The sequence below is a fragment of the Nelusetta ayraudi genome, unplaced genomic scaffold, assembly GCF_046127955.1.
Source record: "Nelusetta ayraudi isolate G7.1 ecotype Tasmania unplaced genomic scaffold, CSIRO-AGI_Nayr_v1 ptg000090l, whole genome shotgun sequence".
Classification (NCBI taxonomy): Eukaryota; Metazoa; Chordata; class Actinopteri; order Tetraodontiformes; family Monacanthidae; genus Nelusetta; species Nelusetta ayraudi.
The window spans coordinates 2,471,741-2,492,016 of NW_027466140.1; the positions used below are offsets into that span (position 1 = coordinate 2,471,741).

The 20,276-nt window shown below is 46.6% G+C and overlaps 1 protein-coding gene across 4 annotated transcripts in view; it reads left to right on the forward strand.

Annotated features, from left to right (window-relative positions):
• mid2 (midline 2) overlaps positions 1–20,276 on the forward strand; it is a 124,957-nt gene that overhangs the window by 37,051 nt on the left and 67,630 nt on the right. For 2 of the 4 annotated variants that reach the window (XM_076046364.1, XM_076046367.1), the window contains exon 1: positions 6,171–6,484. The exons of the other annotated variants lie outside the window; for them this stretch is intronic. The gene's annotated coding sequence lies outside the window, so the exon portion shown is untranslated. Of the gene's footprint in view, positions 1–6,170; positions 6,485–20,276 lie in introns of those variants that run through there. 4 annotated transcript variants of the gene reach the window in all.

Below are 20,276 nucleotides of genomic sequence, written 5' to 3' on the forward strand. Positions count from 1 at the left end.
TGCTCCGCAGTATATTGTATCAGCCATTAAGAAAGTGCATTATAAGCTAAACTATTGGCTAAATATTGACTTGCATGTTCTTATTTCTAAGTCATTATCAGAAAGTGAAGTGTATTTGATGAGTTTTCCATGGTTAGTCTGCTAATCCTAATGACTTGCCCTAAAGCCCCTAATAACATCTGAGTTCTATAATGTTCCGCCATTATCTAAACGTCATTATAGCTGTGATGCGTAACTTGTAGATAAGCCGTGTAATTATGACAAAATCGTGTTAAAGGTCTTTAAGGGTGAGCAAAAGTGGAATGGCTCTTTCTGAAAGTGGATGTGGAATTTTAATATTTCCAGGAATACATAAAATCACCCTAAACCGAGCTGCTGGTACAATCTTCTGGAGTGGCTCCAGAAGATTGTACCAGCAGCTCGGTTTAGGGCAAAATGACAAAACCACCACTACACGTTCAACGAGTCGTTTTTCAAAGTTCATGATAAACAAGGCTCGAAAGGCGCTTTGCCCTCACAGTAACTTTTTGAATTTGGAGAATTTGAATTTTGCAGAAACTCTCAAATGGTTTTTCACCGAGGTTATTTGCCTCGAATGCAGTGGTGAGTAGATGCCATCGGAGAACAGGCAGCACAACGCAAGGCTTGCTTCACTTTTTTGTTCAACTTGTTTAGCCAATCATGAAAGCTCTAAATTACCCCTGGAGTACCAACCATATGTTGCTATAGTCAACAATCCTCTTGATGACGAAGCACCCTGAACAGTCTCTGTATAGGATGAAAGAAAGCAAAAATCTTGACTGCGTTCCTGATGAATATCAGCTTTAAAGTGGCGAGACAAATGGAAAACTCACCAAGCGATGTCCCCGCTGCCAACCTGGTGCCCCACTTTCGTCATTGATTTGAGGAAAAACATTGATTTTCTAATGGGGGATAGCATTGCCTGGAGGATGTCCTCTTTTATTTAAAATATCTTTATATTCCCAGCCTTTGGTGTTCTGTCACATCAATATAAAACTAATTTATACACAGAGCAAACTACCTTTCACATTTGCCACCGCTGCTTTCTGTCATTTGCCAGATCAAAGTGAATGAAAATCTTCATGGTGCAGCATAAAATTTCACCGCTTTCTTTCTGAGTTATCGGGAAGTTCATAAATTATTCTAAATTAGTGAAATGTGAGTCATGTGAAATGATCACGCCAGAGCAGGGAGGTGTATTGAGCCGCACACCGCAGTGGTAGAGAAGTCGTACAGACATAGAATATTAATAACACCGGCATGTTCTCCAGCAGTTTTGGCACACTCCTGAAAATGCTTCTTTTCTGGGATGAACAAAGGTGCATTTTCCCCACTCGCTATGTGCAATGAATGGTTTTCCCAATTGCTCCACGTTGCTGCAGCACACAGACAGACTGCCGTCAAACAATAAGTCCCAGTAGAGCTGCGGGCTGCAGGCTGGGAGAGGGGAAAAAATAGGGAAGGAGCATTTCCTCCAGACACTCTGTTTGGTGGCTTCACTGATTTGTCATGCGAGTCAGTGAAGCTCTTCACATGCCTTTATTGTTGAGTGCTGGGCCCTGTTGATAATTTGATATGTGGTTTAGCCTGTCTGGGCCTCTGGAGCACAGTAGTGAGGCCAGGTGTCCAGTTGCTTGTGCACTTTCGGTGCCTTCTGTCATATGTCGCGATTCAAATTGTTTGAACCCACTAACTGATCACATGATCAAGAAGTTGGAATTTCAGGTTGGAAAGTTGTGGAAACAGTGCACTGAACCATTATTATGACTCTTGATGTGTTGGTTTTCTATTTCTGCAAAGTCATACTGACAGTGTTGTGCGTCCCTTTGCACACTAACTCACTGCACCGCTTGTTTTAATACTCCTGCCTCGGTGCCAGTCGATATGCTCTTCTCGCTGGATGCGTAATGTGCCATCAAGTTATTGAACTTTATGTTGACATTAAAGGTTTCAGATAGTTGATAGCTTCAACATAAATGTCAAACACTCGCTAAGCACGCTAAAGAACAAGCCCAGACTTTAGTAGACTTTAGGATGAAATGAAATCTCAGGAAACATTCATTATTTACACTTCATTGTTAATTAGTTTTTTGTCAGCAACTACCTGTTTATAAATGTTGAGCTGAAATGATGTAAGTTTTATTGGGTGATTGTAATGCTGCATTATGCTTTTTAGCTGCACTACATGGACTTAAACTTATATTCCTCAGCCAACTCTTGATTTTATGTGTCACCAGATGGTTTCGTGACAAGAGTCAACATTTGCCACCTACGTGCTTCATGTTAAAAAGCTAAAATGTTACTTCTGCCGAGTCATAGGATTCGTCAACACGAGCAAACGTCTTGAGCGCTCAGAAATCAGTTTTTTTACATCAGTCTTAATGGACGGCGGGAACATATTTCTTTGACTGCTATTTGGCCTCGAGGTTCTCAGTTTGTCTCTTCTCCCCTAAAAGGTTTGAAGACAAAACACTGCAGGAAGCTGAAAGTAATCAGTAAGAAGATAATAACCCCGTCTCAGAGGGGAAATATGAGAATCCCACATGAAACAGATCAAGCAGTGAGTGACAACTTCAGCACTTTTCAGTAATTGTACTGCAAAGGTGTGTCAGTTGTGCCTTTCAGAATAGTTGAAAAGTGTTTTATCTGTACCTGGAAAATCAAGTGAAGTTTGTTGATTGTCTTTCCTTTTATTTAGAAAATGTCTTAAACATCCCCGTCAGAGCTGCGTAACAGCGACAATGCGCCACTAAAAGCACTTTTACCTTCCAAACTGGAAGAGGCTAATTTGCGAGAACCCTTAGCAATTGTACATGTGCACTAGCCAATAGCTTACTGAGTCAATGAGGGGTTGCAGGACGCTGATGCGGTCAGAAAGGGTAAGGCTCCAAAGTTTTCATTTCAGAACACTGTGGGAAAACATCTGAGCAAGGACGCCACTGGTAGGTGGCAGTTTTATGCGGAGCAGCCACCACAGTCGGACTGAAAGGATGAAAAACCCATCATAGCCCAAATTACATCCACAAACCAGTTCAATATTCTCTTTGTGATTTGCTCTCACTGTGTATTAAAGAAAATAGGCTCCCTGAATGAGTTCTGATTAAATAAACCTGCAGGAATCGACTGTAGTCTGGGTCAGGATGACAAACCGTTCTTCCAAATAAGCAGTGCGGGGGAAAAAAAAGAAAAAAAACAGAAGAAGAAAAACCTGTCATCAGCAGGCGCAGAAAATTGCTACTATTTGTCATTAGAGTGATATCATCTCCCATTTGTTTTAAAAGTAAAACCTACCATTAAGAAATCTATAATCAGGATCCAAACTTTGCAAACTCCTGGCAGTCCTCATTATTTCCAGGATTTTGCTATAACACCTTCTTTACATGCTCGCCTCGTCGTGCCGGCATGCTTTCGCACAAGCAGTGAGATTTTCCAAGCGTCTGGGTCGGAACGCGAGCGGAGCCGATTGGTAGACTTTAGCGCGTGGCGTGGAGCGAGATCAGCATGAATGATTCGCACAGTGGGAGGCTGAACTCACAGAAGAGGTAAAAGGCAGGTTGTGGTGAAGGGGGTGGTCCAGAAAGAGTCGCGAAGACGGGGACGGGGCCGTCTGCTGCCGCCGCTGTGGATGGGTGAAAGGCAGACAGGTAAATATAGTAAACACCAGGCAGACAGGAGGACACTGACAATTTGCCGGTGGCTTTTGTTGACTGCCGTAGAGTCACGGCTGCCTGTCAGGCCACACCTTGTCTGGCATGTTTACCCACAAGCCGCATTCTGACAATGCCTCCGCCTCATAGTATCAACACTGCCATTCCAGTCCTGTCTGTCTCTCTTCAGAAGTCTGTCTGTGAACTCAGGAACAGCCGTTGAACTCCGCCACCTTTAGCTGTGGAGGAAAGGAAAGTCAGATTTCTTACTAGGACTGGTTGTTAAAGAACCCAAAATTTTATAACAGCCAGTGGATACAGTGGATTCAAATTAAGGCTGAGATTGATGTTTGTCTGCTGAAGACGTGCTGTTTATGCAGAGGAAGGAGCTGTGCTGGTGATGGGTGCCGTGGGAGGCCAAATTCCACATAATTTAGGCAATCAGAGAATGTTCCCCATAACAGGGGCCCCATTGACAGATGCCAAATGTCATCTTTTAAAAATGAAGTTGATAAAATCTTAATTTTGGGGGATTTTTAAGGAGAAGATTCAAAGTGGGATCAGCAGTCCCTCCCCCAAACAACGTGGAACAGAGACAGAAACAGAGCCGTCGCCCAGGCAGCCCCCAAATACACCAGTAAAGCTGCAAAGCTCTGTCACCTGAGAAAAACCCACCGGGAAAATACAAAGTCGAGCTGTTCTGTGCCTTGGGTTTGAAGCTGTATTGCAACGTGATATCTATTGGGAATGTGAACGAGCATAAAGACCATTCATGGTTGAAAGTGAAAACATGAAAAGCAAAGAAAACTCTGGGCTCTCGAAAACAAATTGACACAAAAGGTTAAAGCAACAACACAGAATTCCATTAAATTAAAATGGGAAAGGGCTTTGGGACAGAAAAAATGGAACCCAACAGAAAGGCAGATTTCATAGAGCCCTACAGTAGTGTGGCAAAATCCCATAAATTCTCCTTTTTCCCAATTAGCACTGTTCTCAAGTGCACATAAAAATGGTAGGAGGGCGCGCGTGCACACACGCACACACACACACACACACACACACACACACACACACACACACACACACACATACACACATTGAGGTGCACACAAGACCCAAACCCCCTCAAGACAAGCCATGTCACACGAAAACAAAGCACAGGAGCCAGTTTCCATTGACGCTGCAGAGTCGAGGCAGTTTGAAGAGAGAACGTTCAGTGTTTCAATTAAAATGCACCACGTTCTGTCCAAGTTTAAATCCACGAGCAGTCAAATTGCCACATTTGGGGCCTATTTCTGCATGTGAAAGTGGTTTTACCTCCCGGTTTCACTTATTGATGGTGGTGACGGAGCCACACTGGCTATGTGTGCAGACTGCGTCGTTGCTGACGGTTGCATCATTCTTCCAGAATAAGAAACTGAAAAGCCATTATGTCCATTAATTCGTTCGTCATCCAGGCTGAAAAAGCGCCCCGGCCTCCCCCGTCCTTTCACTTGACTGAACTGGAGGCGCCTTTGACATATTGATCGTAGACCCATGGACATTGATGCTTATACAATAGTTGTATATCTTATAAAGTGCTTTACAAAGCGTTGACTCAAGAAGTGTGGTTGCCGTTGCTGTGGATGAAAAGCAGCGATGAATAATGACCTGACGACTGTGTGATGAATATCGTGAAATATGGAGATTATATCTTTGGTATACAATCCCCAATGGTCTAGTACCATTTAATAAGTGTTTCCATACCAAGCAAGCCAGACCCGAGCAGTCTAGACTGCTCACATAACCCTGTTATATATTTGTTTGGATTGGTGTGCTTGTTGACTGGGCTTGTTCACCTGCCTGTATTCCAAACTTGAAAAATACTGTCTACACGGACACATCTGCACACACATAAATTATGTGTTGCACACACAGTCGAGACGAGAGCATCAGACGTTCCAAATCATTGGAGGGGGTGCTCTGCTCGCTGAGTGTCCACCTCGTGCCTGTGAAATGCCTGTATAAATTTGTCAGGAAGGGCATTCAACTCCAACTAAACTACTCATGTAAATCTATTCACTATGGCGACCCCTGGCTGAAAGGATTTGCTTGCATATTTGGATTTTCTATTGGTGGCATTGTTTAGTTTTGGTCTTTCTTTTAGTTCTCTTTGTTGATATGCTTATTGCTGGTGCTGTGGCAGGTGTTGGCCTGTGAGCATATTGACATCAAAATATACTTTGATTGCTATACTGTTTATCACATGAATAAATCTGAAATCTGGCATGTAACAGGCTCCTTTTGGCGTCTCTTGGCAGATTGGAGGGGCCACCGCAGCGCCCTCTACATTTTACACTTAACCATGCCAAATGTCCCGTTGCACGCGCGTCGTGGCTTCAAAATAATAGTGCGCTGGACTTGTGAAGAGCGCTCAGCTGAGCGCAGCCGAGCCTGTTGTGGAGGGAGGAGGAGGAGGAGGAGGAGCCGCTGGTTCCTGCGTTTGTCTGGCTGCGCTCTCTCTCTCTCTCTCTCTCTCTCTCTCTCTCTCTCTCTCTCTCTCTCTCTCTCTCTCTCTCTCTCTCTCTCGCTAGCTTTCTCTCTCTCCCACAAAGTTGGCTGTGTGAAGCCGTCACTAGTGGAGAGAGAGAGACGCCGTGCTGCCGTTTTGGCGCTGCGCCGTGCGCACTCGGATCGGACTCGGAGCGGAAGCAGTCAGCAGGCGCGATACCCGGTTCGGTTTCGGCCCGCGTGAGCCCCAGCCTTTTCTCTTCCAACTTCCATCCGGGCCACTTTTCAAGATGACAGAAGAGAAGACGCGTCGGCGTGTAAAGCTGGTAGGTGCCTGGCGTCCGGTTCGGTCCCCGGCGCGTGTGCGGAGCGGCTTCGGCTTCGGCTTCTGCTGCGGCCGGCGCGCCGGGGTGAGAGGAGGGCACCCGCGGGGACGGACTCGGGAAGCCGCGGCGGCTCTCGTCTTTCCCGCTGGGCGACTGTCTGGTGTGTCCCTCTCACCATGTGTCTCCTCAATGGACCAAATTTAGAAGCGCGCGTCTGAAGTGGTCTGTCGCTGTCTCTGCCGCCGCTGCTGCTGCTGCTGCTGCTGCCGCCGCCGCCGCCGCTGCTGCTGCTCTGATGCACAAAGTTGGTGCGCCTGCACGGTGTCAGATCCAGGCGATCCAATGGCACGTCGCGCCGTTCGCGGATATCTCTGGGTTGTAGATAAAGGGCTGCACAGTCTGTGTACTTGCATTCCCCCCCCCCCCCCCCCCCCATTTATGAGGTTCAGACACATTGACAGTGCAGGGAAATTAAATGTCACATGTTGCCAGTTCTGCGAATTCCACCCTTGGAGGTGCTGTCAGGCGGCTTTGGAGCCTCATCCTGCACAGGGATGAAGGTTGGGGAATAATTCATGTGTTGCCGTCTGATTTTGGGTCCTTGATCACTGTCCTTACCCTTGAGGCACAGATACTTCATACTTCTCATTCCATTTCTCCAATGTGTGTGTGTGTGTGTGTGTGTGTGTGTGTGTGTGTGTGTGTGTGTGTGTGTGTGTGTGTCTCTGAAATGATAAGATCCTCATGCCGAGCAGCTCATTCCACATTCTTTCCAAAAAGATAATCAAGAACTGAAATGCATGTCTGAGTTTAAGTTTAAAGGTTGTTCAGAGCTAAAATTCACTTCAAGGCCAAAGACGTTTCACGTGGCTCGATCACTTCAACCAAATCTGATTTCCACTGAACTGGGATAACAAAAGGTTTCATTAGGAAAGAAAAAAAATTATCAAAGCAACTCATGACAGGGACGTGTTGAACCGAGCAGGTGGCCTGAAATAATACCTCGCCAATTACTGACGGCGTGTGTCAAAGCTGTCAGCGCCGTCCGCCGCTCATAATCCAGCCGGCGCGGAGTTTGGAAGCCGAGCGCTGAACTGGACGACGTGCCGCTGATCCTGCTGAGCTCAGCTGACAGTCGGAGGGAATGTGCTCGTCGTCGGGCTGCTTTGCATGCCTCTGTCTGTCTGCGTGCGTGCGTGCGTGCGTGTTCACGTGTGCACAGATACGGCACGGCGTCAACGGGGGAGGTCACGGCCGTTTTGACGGGCCGTCCTCTGAAGTTTGCTGGTTGCTTTTTTTTTTTATTATTATTATTATTCCTTCCAAACCTGCTGTTAAATCAGCGGCTTTGCTGAATCTTAAATCCTATTTCCAGATTGATACACTGCCGCTCCACCCCTCCTCCTCCTGCCCCCTCTCTTCTCTCTGCCATCTGTTTGAGCAAAGCGAAACCATAAGAGCACACAACTCTGAAAGCCGTGTGCGTGTTAGTGCGTGCTGTGTTGTTGTTTTGTTTCCCCCCCCCTTTTTTTTTTCTTGTCATAAGCCTCAGAACTGCCCTGTTTCATACCATTACACAACACGGCTCATCAGGCCGATTACACTTTGGCACGCTCGGGTATTCTAACACTCTGCCGGTCTGCCTTGTTTCTGTCTCTCCTGAATAAACAACCAAAACCCTCAGCAGCTCGTTCTGTTTAAAGCATCGTTGCCTGTTTTTGTCTGCTTCTCTTCGCTCTCACTTCTCCTCCTCCTTCCTCCCTCCCTCGGCTTGTCACGCATCCATCACCTGCCTCCCGCCTCCGTCCCAGACTCCTGCGGGTGCCGTTTCGTTGTCGGAGCTCATTGTTTTGCGGCTGCCCCACCTGCTGCTAAACTATTGTGTCTCGTGCTGGCTGAGGGAGGAAGTTGTTGGTCTGTAGAAACGCCGCCGTATGACGCGTGCTGAGTCACATGGGAGAGACTTTGACAATGTTGGTTTGCTCTGAGTTTTGCTGTTTGATTTGTGATGTCAACGCGGGTGCCTAATGACAGGGGTCTCCTTTCCAGAAGTCTCATTGACTTCATATTCCCTTTCAAAATAGAGCTTTATATATAAATAATAACTGATGTTCATCATCAGCATCAATCGGAGGCAACATAACTTTTTAATTGTGATTTAATTTTACCAAGTTATAGTTATCTAGAGTATATCTCCAAATGTGGCTTGTGACATGTCCCTACTTATTCAAGGTGTCCGCCAGCACTTATCTGACGATGATAATGTTTTATTAAGCTTCTCACCTTCACTGGGTCCTCAACAGTCCTTGAAGACTTTGAAAGGAGGAACGCTGCTTGGCAGCTTAGAACTAGCCCAGATGGGTGTACCTGTGCTCATTCATTCACATTTTGGAGGTTAAATAAGACATTGGTGTCATTCCGAGCACGTATTAAAAAGTTCTGAAGGTTTCCCTCCCTTTATGAAACACATTTGCGCTGCGCCTCGTGGCCGGTGGTGCCCATTCGTCCTTTTTTGCGAAGCAACCCTACTGGAGGGATAAAATCGAAACCTTGCCTTCTGTGACATCACAGAGGGCTGAATTCCAGCACTTCCCACTTTATAAGCCAAAGTCTATATTGATTGAATACAAAGAAAGGAGTTCAAGGCACTTTAATCTCCCCATTAGTCTGCAGTATTTAGCTGCATTGTATCCAGAGTCAAAAATTGCAGCAGGAAGCAGACTAACTTTTTCCTTTTGTTTTAATCACAGCTCTGATTAGCGCAACAAAGGCATTTTATTTCCTAATTAAACACATATGCGAAAGTTCTGATTAGTTAGTGGATGTCCAAAACAACTGCACACAACTTCCAGACTGCAAAGTTCTGGCAGGCGGCGTTCATTAGCAGCGGAAACGGTTTCTTGGCGATACAGAATTGATCAAGGGAACGGCTGTGGCTGCTGCGGCTGCTGCGGCAGCCCCTGCGTGGATGGATGTATGGTGTGACAGATTGCCTCCTGTTTTGTCTTCAGACCGCTTTAATCTCCCCGCTGCTCCAAGTGCAATGAAGGTTCCCTGCCAAAGACAGGCACAGCCGACTCCCACGTACGGCTCTTCATGGGCCGCAGCACACCGTTCACTTCCTGCTCGTGGCCCCAAAGTGACATGAATGTGATGTCATTGGCTGTGCCGGCCGGGTGGACGTTAAGTATCCACCTTGCTTTTGTTTGAACTCGTTCCCAGAGTTCCCTGAGCAGTTGCACCCAGCTGGTCATCTGGCACCCGTAGCACGTGTAGGGCTTAGCCGAACTGTGTGTGTGTGTGTGTGTGTGTGTGTGTGTGTGTGTGTGTGTGTGTGTGTGTGTGTGTGTGTGTGTGTGTGTGTGTGTGTGTGTGGGTTTTTGTGTATCTGAAGGTTATCATTTGTCTTGTTTCACTGAGACCAAACAGAGGGTCCTATCCAGTAGTAGTACAAGTATTATGTGCTTAATTTAAAGAAGTTAATATACATATCAGAAACATTATAGGAGTGATTATGATGTGTGGAAATGGGAGTGTATGTAGTCACTACAAAGCATTGGTTTGGATTCTTTGGAGAGCAACATTGGCCCCAGGAACAAGTGACACTCATAGCATGTTCTATTTCATTCGCCTTAGATTAGAAAAAAAAAATCAAACTAATACTTAATACTATGCAAATTTCAATTGGTCAATTTATTTCAAAATAACTAGTGCCTCTGGACTTTTATTCATCAGAAATAAGAAAACATTATTTATGTCCATGTAACTTTTTGATAATACAGTCTCTTTGTGATGTCATAAAGGGCACAGGTAATTTTTACTAGGTTAGTGACAACACCCCTCGCCGTACAGCCATACAGCCGTATAGCCTCTTTCCGAGACTGCCTCACAGTCACCTTGTTTAATCACCATTGGGAGGTCCAGAAAAACGTCAGTCTTTGGTGGAAGTTAAAAATGAGTCTTTCTGCAGGAGACTGTAAACACAGGGCTAAATATGATGTATTATGGAAATGAGTTGTTTGAGGATGTAGTCGTAGGAGGTTGCAACACTGGAGCATGAGACAAAGAAAGCACAACTAAAAAAGGGGGACGTGTGGCCTTGAAAAGCTGAGAAATCCAGGTTTCAGGTTGGAAAACGTCGGGAGTATAAATAACAACTCCAGAGCGGCCCTTCCCCAGACAGACAGGAAGAGAGGGTTGGCCATTTCCAACCCCAGCAGCACAGCTGAGGAGGCAGCCTCCCAACACGGCAGCCACCGGCCAGCCGCCCAGCCGCCCGCCACCGTCCACTCGCCACAGCCGAGCACGTGTTTCCCATGATCTAACCTGCGGCACCAGGCCCTCTGGACCAGGCCCAGTTCTGCAGTCATGCTGCCCACCCCAGAAGCCTCTAATCTGGGCAGAAAGCAGCGACACCCCCCTCCCCACCACCACCACCACCACCACCACCACCCCGGGAAGCAGGAGCGGAGGTGGTGTAGGCTGGGAGAGCTCTGCCTGGGAAGGCATTATTTCCAAACATTAAATGGAAAAAGGCGCCTGTTTACATTGCACAACATAAAGCCGCTTACAAGAATAAAAATAATTCCAACATGCTCGCCCTGTCCCTTTTCCAAACCTCAGCGGAAGCGTCTTCGAATGGCGCCTCATTTCTGGGCTGTTCAACACAGAGATTATGATTTTTTTTCTTTTTTTTTTTTTTTTTCATTTCAACATACCCTCCCGATACGCAGCGGTGCCTGGAAATAGTGGGTTGCAAAAGGAAAAGGTTGGCAGAGAGAGTAGATTCACTAAAAAGCGGCGGGGTTGAGAAGACACAAACAGGACGATTTCAGAGCTTCCAGGATGTCTGGATGATTCTGAGTAAATAGCGACGTAGAGAGCGAACCGTCGCGAGAAACGTGCCCTATTCCGCTGCTCGCTCGTGCAGCCGCAGCCAAGACAGACACCTACTTTCATCAGACATGCTGATCCTCCCACCAGGCGCTTTAACGGGAGCGGATCCCCTCTTTTGCTCTTGTCTCGTTACGCGAGCCTCTGAGGTTCCCCGCTAAACGGGGCTTCTGCCAAACACAGAGCAGATGTCGGCGCCTGCGGGAGGTAATATTTACCACCAGCCGTTTCTGGAAATATATGTCACCGCTCCATAAAGCCGCGCCGTTTCATGCAGCCCGTCCGCTACTTCTAGCGGCTGTTTTTCTCGTGAATTTGCCGCAAGCTAGCAGCCCTCGGACTGAGACCCCCTTTTTTTTCCCGCTCAGCTTTTTCACTCCGGCATTAATATAGCGAGAGGCATTGTTAGCCTTCACAATTATTCCCTTTGGTTTTGCGCCACCCGGGGGACGGCCTATTCTTAAAATTCCGGCAATTCTGGCCACCTATTGTTTAAGGAACAACCTATTGATTTGTGTAGCCTTCAGCGCCATGGCCAAGGTGCCGGCCTGTGTGTTTTTTTTTTGTGTGTGTGTTCTCTTTTTTTCTCTCACCACAAAAGCGCAGCGCATATTCACTCTGTATGTTGGAACCAAGTCCGTAATGTAATCCTCCCTTTTTTCTGTAGACCTTCACATTAGAATTTTAGATGCACGCATTTACATATTTCGGTGATATTACATTTAGCGCGCTCCCTTTTATCTGGGTAGCGTCGACGGGTAGATTGCACAGAAAGCGGACGCGTGTTTTAACAGTTCGGGGCACACCAACGCACCACCAAAAAAAAAGAAAAGAAAAACTGTTTGTCTCTCCAGCTCGGATCTGCCCGTGGACAGTTATTGCTATTCAGACAATGTTCCAACAGCCCTCATTTAAATGTAAATAGTGGAGACAAAAAAGGGACAAAAGAAACACAGAGCCGGCGTCAGTTTAGTGGGATGGGATTTCACATTGTGCTGCAGCTTCGTCTCGTTTAAACTTAGACCCACGTGTGAAAGCGTGTAAACAAGACAAATATAAAGAAAAATCCCTTTTCCACATTTTCTTCAACTTCTCAACCTGTCCAGAACTGAGAAAAACCCATCCTTTACTTCTTTCACTTGTATAATTTTTCTGTGTTGTGTAGTGTGTTGTCACAAAGGGCACTGATACCTACCCTTCAGTAAAGTGTCTGCTCTTCTTTCTCAGACAATCTTGTAGCCGCCTTGATTTTTTCCTCCCTTTTAAACAAGCTAAAGTCCTAATAAAGCATCAGTTTTTGCAAGCAGCTGCAAACAGTGGGCTAAATAAATAATAGTTTTTCTAAAACTATAAAAAAAAAATAATAATAATAACAACAAAGGTCTGAAAATCTGTATATGCGCTTTGCAAAAAGATTGTTGATGGAATCAATTGACGGATCGACAACAGGAGTTTGAGAAAGTGCCGTCTTGGCGCTGAATTTGTCGTTACTAACCGCAGTCAAAGTCTCCGAATGATAAACTCCATTATCAAACTGTCAAAGCGCCGGGGGAGAAAAAGGCTCCCCAGAAATAGCTGCGGCGGAAGCTGATTGAGCGCTCTTTCCGTCAGCAGCGCAATGAAAGCGTCAGTCTCCTCGACGGCGGCTCCGCACTCCGATAACGAGAGCTCCCTCCCCCACCACCACCACCTCCGCCGCCACCTCTGTCCCGAGAAGAGGAGACAAGCGAGTATTTATCAGCAATAAATAAGACTGATCGAGAAAACGGAGCCGGCAGACGCTGACACTCTTGTTCCCACCGTGCGCCCAAGGCGGCCAAGGAAAACAATGGCTGGGGCTCCCCCCTCCAAGGAAATGCCAGACATTACAGCGCTGTATAAATAGACGGTGGTGACTGTAAAGTGAGAGCGGCAGATAGAGGACAGGAAGCCCCCCCCCCCCCCCCCGCGGGGTCACACCTACAGCAAGGTCTCCCCTCCTCCTCCCCTACCTCTCCACTTGATTGCCCTTTTTTTGTTTTGTCTGCCGCTGGGCGTGGACGTCAAACTTCTTCGCTCTTTTCCTTTTGAAATCCCCGGCCGGGTTTCACTTTGAATCTCCTCCACCTGCCCTCACTCCCACTCAAGATGAATAAATAAAATCCAGAGTAGCACATCGCAAACACCTCCTCCTGCCTTATTAATGGAGCCCCGACCACTCCATCTGAAGTGGACGCCTCGTGTCGGTGCCAAGTGTCGCGGACTTTGACCGGAGGTAAATGCCGTAATTGGAGCGGCTGGGGGGAGAAAAGCCTCCGTTTAATGGATTTCGTTGGAGCGGCTCGTGCCCGCTGAGTTCGGCGCGAGTTGGGTTAAAAGGCGACGGTTGTGGGGATGGATAAAGCGGCCCTTGTCCGTCCGAGCGCACGTGGTACGACAACGTGCAGCCCGAGGTGTGGCGGCGAGGGGTTCGCGCAGCACCAGCACCAGCGCTGGAACGGAAAAATCTGCCCACGGCTTTTTTTTTTTAATGTATTGAATCGTCGATTTCATTTAGTCATTTCACACTTATTTATTTTTTTTCACGCCTCAGTGCGACAGTCGGGGGTTGGGAGAGGCCGGTTGTCCCAAAAGCGAGGTCGGCTGTGCCGTCTGTGGTAATGGGGTTATGGATGACTCAGCAGAGACGACTGCAACCGATCTCATCCATACTGTCCGCCCTGTATCGGAGCACGGAAACGTCTTCTCGCTCGGCAGGCGGACTGTGCAAACAGGTTGGATTATTGAATCGCCGGCTGCCGGAGTGTTTAGGAAGCAGCACGGCCGCGAGGCAGCGGATTGACGAGTGAGGGTTCAGCTCAGGGCAGGTTTATGAAAAAAATGATTTAATTTTATATCGAGATTTTATTGAGGGAGTCACATGGAATATTTCAGCTCAGCGGACTGCAGGGAAAAGTCATTTGAGTGGTTAAAAATATGAGAGGCGGCCTCGTAATCGTGTTCACACATAACGTCAGTCTCTTCTTCCACCCTCCGATCTAATCTGAGCGTCATCCTGCCCATAGAAACTAATAATAACCAAAAACGACGCCGCTGGGTGCTAAAGAGAACATAGCCGCTAAATAAGGAGACAAACTTGAACTTTCTGCCAAAACTTCAAGGCAACCGCACTGTCCAGCGTCCAGAGGAACGTGGCTCGTTGCTGGGACGCCAAAGTAAATATTGTTGCCTGGTTGAGTGAAGTCCGAGTGCCACATCCTCATGACATCACACAAGCCCTATGGAGGCACGTTGTGTTCTTCCTCTGTTGATGCCACTCGGCCGAATTCTCTCAACCTGTGAAACTCCAGAATGGTTATGCGGGTTATTAGTTATATGTCAGCAGAGCCTCTGCCAACATCATGGTGGGGTGGAACTGTCCCTTTAAGACCGCGATACTGACGGGCGACATCATTTGTCAATGCGGTTTGGCAAGCGGCTGTCAAATCGTCTTCCAAGGAATCCGCCGTCAGTCCTCGTGCTTGGGGGGCTTATTGTTTTCTCGATGCTCTTTCCAGACTAATATAGGTGCACACAGGCCAGGAATCCAATTTCCCCACCCAAAGAACCTCTTTAGGGAAACTGAAAAAGCTGTTTATCTGGTGACGAGATTGCTTTTTTTCTTTTTTTTTTCCACACACAACGACGTGGAGGGCATTTGCATATATATGGAAAATAGCAGTAAAATGTAAGTCATTAACTGGCCTCTTGTGCGCGAACAGGCGACGTCACAAAAGAGCCGCGTATTTAAAAACAAAACAAGCTGAGTTGACACATTGGTGTCAGCGGTCGGACCAAACGAGTTTGTTTCCTGCGAAGCTTGTTCTGCAAGGTGTTTTTCGTTGCCCCCTACCACACACACACACACACACACACACACACACACACACACACACACACAACCATCGTTTTAGTTGTTATCACTTGTCGAGTCGAGCAGAAGGTTAAAATGCCTTCTAAGAGATTTCAGTGCGTCTGGAATCCGCCGCAATCAAGGCTGAGAGAAATACTCGCTGTGAAATGCTTTTGAAAATGCCAGTGGAAGGAGTTTTTCAGGAGTCTGCCGCCGGAGAGCGAAAGCCTTGAGTGACGTTGGGAAGATTAGCTGTTCAGTTTAAGCGGCAAACATTCTGACCGTGTTTGAGATGGAATCCTCACGTGCTGATTCTACACGTGGCCTGAAACCGGGCTCGAATGTGCCCCCGGTGGTAGACGCTGGTATCTGATAGCTTCAAACCCTTCGATGGTTCCCCTGAATTATTACCTTCATAATATTTAGAACATTTTTTTACCGGCATATTTAGAAGGCTTGAGTCTGTGGTGATGTAGAACTCACTGCAGAGCTGCCGTAAAAATCTGAATCTGTTTGATTTAAGTGCATTTAATAGAACAGTTTGTATTTCCTGCAGTTGACGTTTTTATGTATTCCTCGTAGATCTACATCCCATTTTTTATGCTTTCATCATCTACTTTGAGTGTTTTCTTGTTTAATCCTTCTGATCGAAACACAGACAGCATCGACTGAAGGTAATACATCTACTTAAATCACAGCATTGATCTTGTGACAACAGAGGCATTTCCAAGATAATTAATCATCAACTTTATCAAAGTTTGCATCGGATTCAAAGCTGCAGTCTTGGACTTGTTGCTGCAGGAGCGGCGCAGGTGGACTGGCTTCCTTCCATTAACCCCCTCACACAAAAAGGGCCAGAACTTCCCCTGCGTGGAATGTGGACTCATTAACTTGTGCACTTCCTGCCGTGACATGTCAAGATGTAATCGAAAGGATTGAAAAACCATCAGCAGCGCTGTTGTCCTGACACCTGTGTCACCATCTCAGCGGTGGCTCCTCCCTCCTCTCGCGCGCCTGACCACAGTCGCTCTCGTCCGCTGCGCCCTGCCGTTCACAAGCGGGCCCTCGAGCCCGCTCCGTAATTACATTTTTAGCTAAGCTGATAGGCACCAGGAGGAAACTTGGCTTCCCCCTCGCCTCGCCCCCCTCACCCCCCCAATCCTTTCCAGCCCGCAGCGTATTCCGCTGCGTCTAAATATCTAATAAGCCGCTCTGCCTGCTCCTGATCCGCGGTTTGTTCTCACCTGGGCACACGCACATAAATAATGGAGGCGGTGCGGAGCCGAGCTGAGGCACGGTTGCCTCTCGGCGCTGTGCTGAGGCCTGATAAGTCCTTCAGGAGAAAAGAAAAAGAGGGGATGGGAGGGGCCGAGCTGACGTGACAACCTTTGGCAGTATTAACATCATTACCTGCAGGCTGCCAATCTGAAACAGGCAGACGTATTGAGTGGAGGGATGGGGGGGGTGTTTGCGCTCACTGTCACAACCCTGTGAAAATCGCATTTCATTCCGCTTTCATGTCTCAAATGCGCTAAACTAATAAGTCTTGCTTGCCCGCGTGCGCCCGACAAGAACTGATTGTTTATTTTATTTCCGATGTCTTACATCAGCAAGTGTCCTTCACACTTCCAGCACAATCTTGTTACCGAGGCGGACGGGTGGGAGCACCCTGGGCACACACGTTCTTTGTTTGCGAGTAACGTTCTGCCACGACAGTGTTGAGATTTTAGGAAAAAAATACTTCATGAAATACAAATTTCAACACCCACCCCTTTGTTTTAAAATTGTGAAGGAATCGCATGCGCGTGAGGATGTGTCCAGTTAATCTTTTTTTCCCCCTCTTTGGGAATGAAAGGGGGGTTGGTCAGTTTCATCTTCACAGGAAACTACATCTTGGTAACACTGTTTGGCATTGAATTAATTTGACATTGCAGTTTTACTCCGCTCTCATGGCTTGTAATCAAGGAGGCAGGTTTGTTTATGAATTGATTTTTTCATTTCAGAAAAAAAAAACATTTAATTTGTAGGCAGTGATAATTTATATGCAACGAGCTAGCGCAGATTAACGACTTAATGGGGAACACTGCGTGCATTAAGAAAAAAAAAAGTTGTGCTTTTGCATGAATGAGATGGGATTTGAGTTGTAGTTTGTGCAGACCTGTCTCCAGGTTTTCAATTTAGGATGCAGGTTTCCACGGTGACGACCTGCTTTGTCCCTGGTTTTTAGATTTGTTCTCGTTTTCATGCTACTGTGCCCATTCATCCTTCTTCTGACAAACATATTTTATTCACCCCGACCTCTCAATGCAAATGCACCTAATTACCTTTTCTTGCAGAGCAAACTGTCACGAAAGCTCACATTGACAAAATGTTTTTTGGTGACGTAGTGGCTAAACCGTGAAACTACTCCGTCAAGCGTCAAGTTTTTAGTTTTTTTGGAAGAGAACGTATTGAGAAAGAACCCATCGTCACACTCAGGTGAACATCCACAACCCCTGCATAATGAACACTCATTAAGTCCTGTTACATTTCTGATGTCTAATTAAGACATGAGAGCCATTTATTAAATCCTTTCAATATTGACAGGAAGTTAGCTACCAGAAAGGAGGAAGTGGTTAATGTGGGAATTTAAGACTCAGATGGTAAATGATTTTTTTCCATCAGACACCACTGATTGTTGTTCTTCTATATAAGCCAGGGTTGAAACACATGACTTTACCCTGATGGGCAGTTGGTCATGACTGCACATGATGTGGCGAGCCAAGTCAGTGTTGGGGCCAATGTTGGTTTGCGGTAACCACAGGGGAAGTTTGGATTTCTTCGACAGGTAAATAACGTTAATCCGGAAAAACCTGCATGTTTGGAGATGATAAAAATTGCGTTTCTGGGAAAATGTGACGCAGTGGGGAAATAGACCGGAGCGGCGACGGAGAGCTCTGCCAGAGCAGGAGCAGGCCGGCCTTGAAGCCCAACATTAGAGAATTTCCCCCCCTCGAAAGAATATTCCAACGAGAGGTTTACAAAAAAAAAAACACCTTTTTTTTTTGTACTCAAATATGGAGGGAATATTTTTGTGGTGCAGTGTTTTGGTTTTTATTAGATGCACCAAACAAAACACATTTTGTCTTGAACTTTTTGGTTTCGTGTTTAGGGGTTTTTCCTGCATGCGGCAGTGGCAGAGTTGAAGTTGAAGCCAGTGCCGAATCCGAGACGGAAACGCCGGCTTGGCTGCGTTACTGTTTACATTCTATGAATAGGAATCACATGTTTGGTGGAAGCGGCTCACGCCGAGGGCTGCTGGAGTAAGGGACTTAAAAGAAAACGCTGGAAAAGACAAATGGGAATGTAACGCAGCGACGGCAAACACGCTGCATCATGTACGGTGCAGTGCGGTGCGTTCAGGGGACTGCGGACTTTCAGTTTTTGGGCTTCTTTGTTTTTCAAAAACTCAAATCTGGCTGCCATTAACAAAAACACTTTTGATGGCTGGCAGCGTGGAGGCCTTGTGCGCTTGTTAGTGCTTTAGAACCCCGACTGCTAAGATAAATTGCCGCGCCAGACAAACGCTAACGTGTGGACCCGATCCCACAATAACAGACAAATATGTTTCTGTCTGGTTTGGAAGCTCAGCTGCGGCCATTAGTGCACAGTGCACATTTGTGCAAGCCGGGACTGAGACTCACGTCTCCCGCTAATGAAACCTTTCATGCAGCAGTTGTTTTTTTTTCTTCACGGTTTTAGGGTGTTTATGCCAGTCGTTTTAATTTGCGCCACTCTGAGCCCTTGCAGTGTTTTCCTACAAACAGCCCTCTGCCATTTTGTGTCAACAGTCATGTTTTGGCTGCAGGTCCGGGGCTCAGTTACCTCATAAAACGCTCAGTGAGAGCTCATTGTTTTGGAGACAGCGAGGGTGAGGTAGAGACAACTGCCAACTCTCTGCTGCCAAGCTTGAACGTTTCCTCTGCCCCTGAAAATCAAGTTTCATTTGCTCTTTCTCTCTCTCTCTCTCTTCCTCCCTCTCTTTTCTCCCGGGCAACTTTTTTAATTGGCAAAGTGTTTGCGTTCCACGTGAGCGAGCTGGCAAAGAAAGGCCCTCACTTTCTTATTAGTATCTTCAACCTCTTTTTTTTTTTTCCTTTGTGTTTTCCTCTCGCCATTGCGCGGTTTGAGAACATTTGTGGAATTCTACCCACATAACAAGGGGTCAGGGGAAGATTAGGGTGGCAGACTGCGGGTTGTGCTTGTCTGCGGAACAGCATCTGTCTTTGTTCAGGAGCGAATCGCTGAGGAAAATCGACCTGATTGTTACTGTGCATCGCAAAGCCAAGCGAAAAATCGAACCCCTGCCCCCGTGAACTCTGGAATTAAAGGCCCGGTGCGTAAGATTTAGCAGCATCTGGTGGAAAGAAAGCATATTGCAATCCCACGTTATCACAGTTTTGCTGATATCAAAATTGCTGAAGATTATGTAGGTCCTCATTCTGGGCAACTGTAGCAACTTGTGGCCTCCCTCATATTTTTATTATAAGCTATTACGAGTAAACATAACCTTGTTATGTGTTTTTGAGTTATGGCAAGCAAATCACCCCAATGATAATTGTTTGGTTCTATGTTATCTGTATTTTTCAGTGGTAATCTGTAAGAAAACACACCACTAGTGTGTTGTTAATGACAGAGTTGTCGCCAGTTTCAACTTTCGTAGGTGGAGGAAAATAAGGTGGTTAACTTTAACCTACCAGTGCAGGTCTATCACTGAGATTACGAGTTGGAAATCTGGCTAATCCGTGTTGAAAGGCTCCAACAACCTTTATTCAGTATTGAGTAACCAAACCGACGTCGCTGCCTGCCTTCACTTATAATAAATCATGTGTTTGGTCCACTTTATCTGTAATGGAACGTCTGGCCAATCACCCTTCAGGTTTACTCAACATGCCCCCACCACATTCCAAACATTTTCTGTGGCCTCTTTCCAGGTGGATTGAGGAAACGTTCCATCCGGGACGTCAGGGTCGGTTAATTCAGCATGAA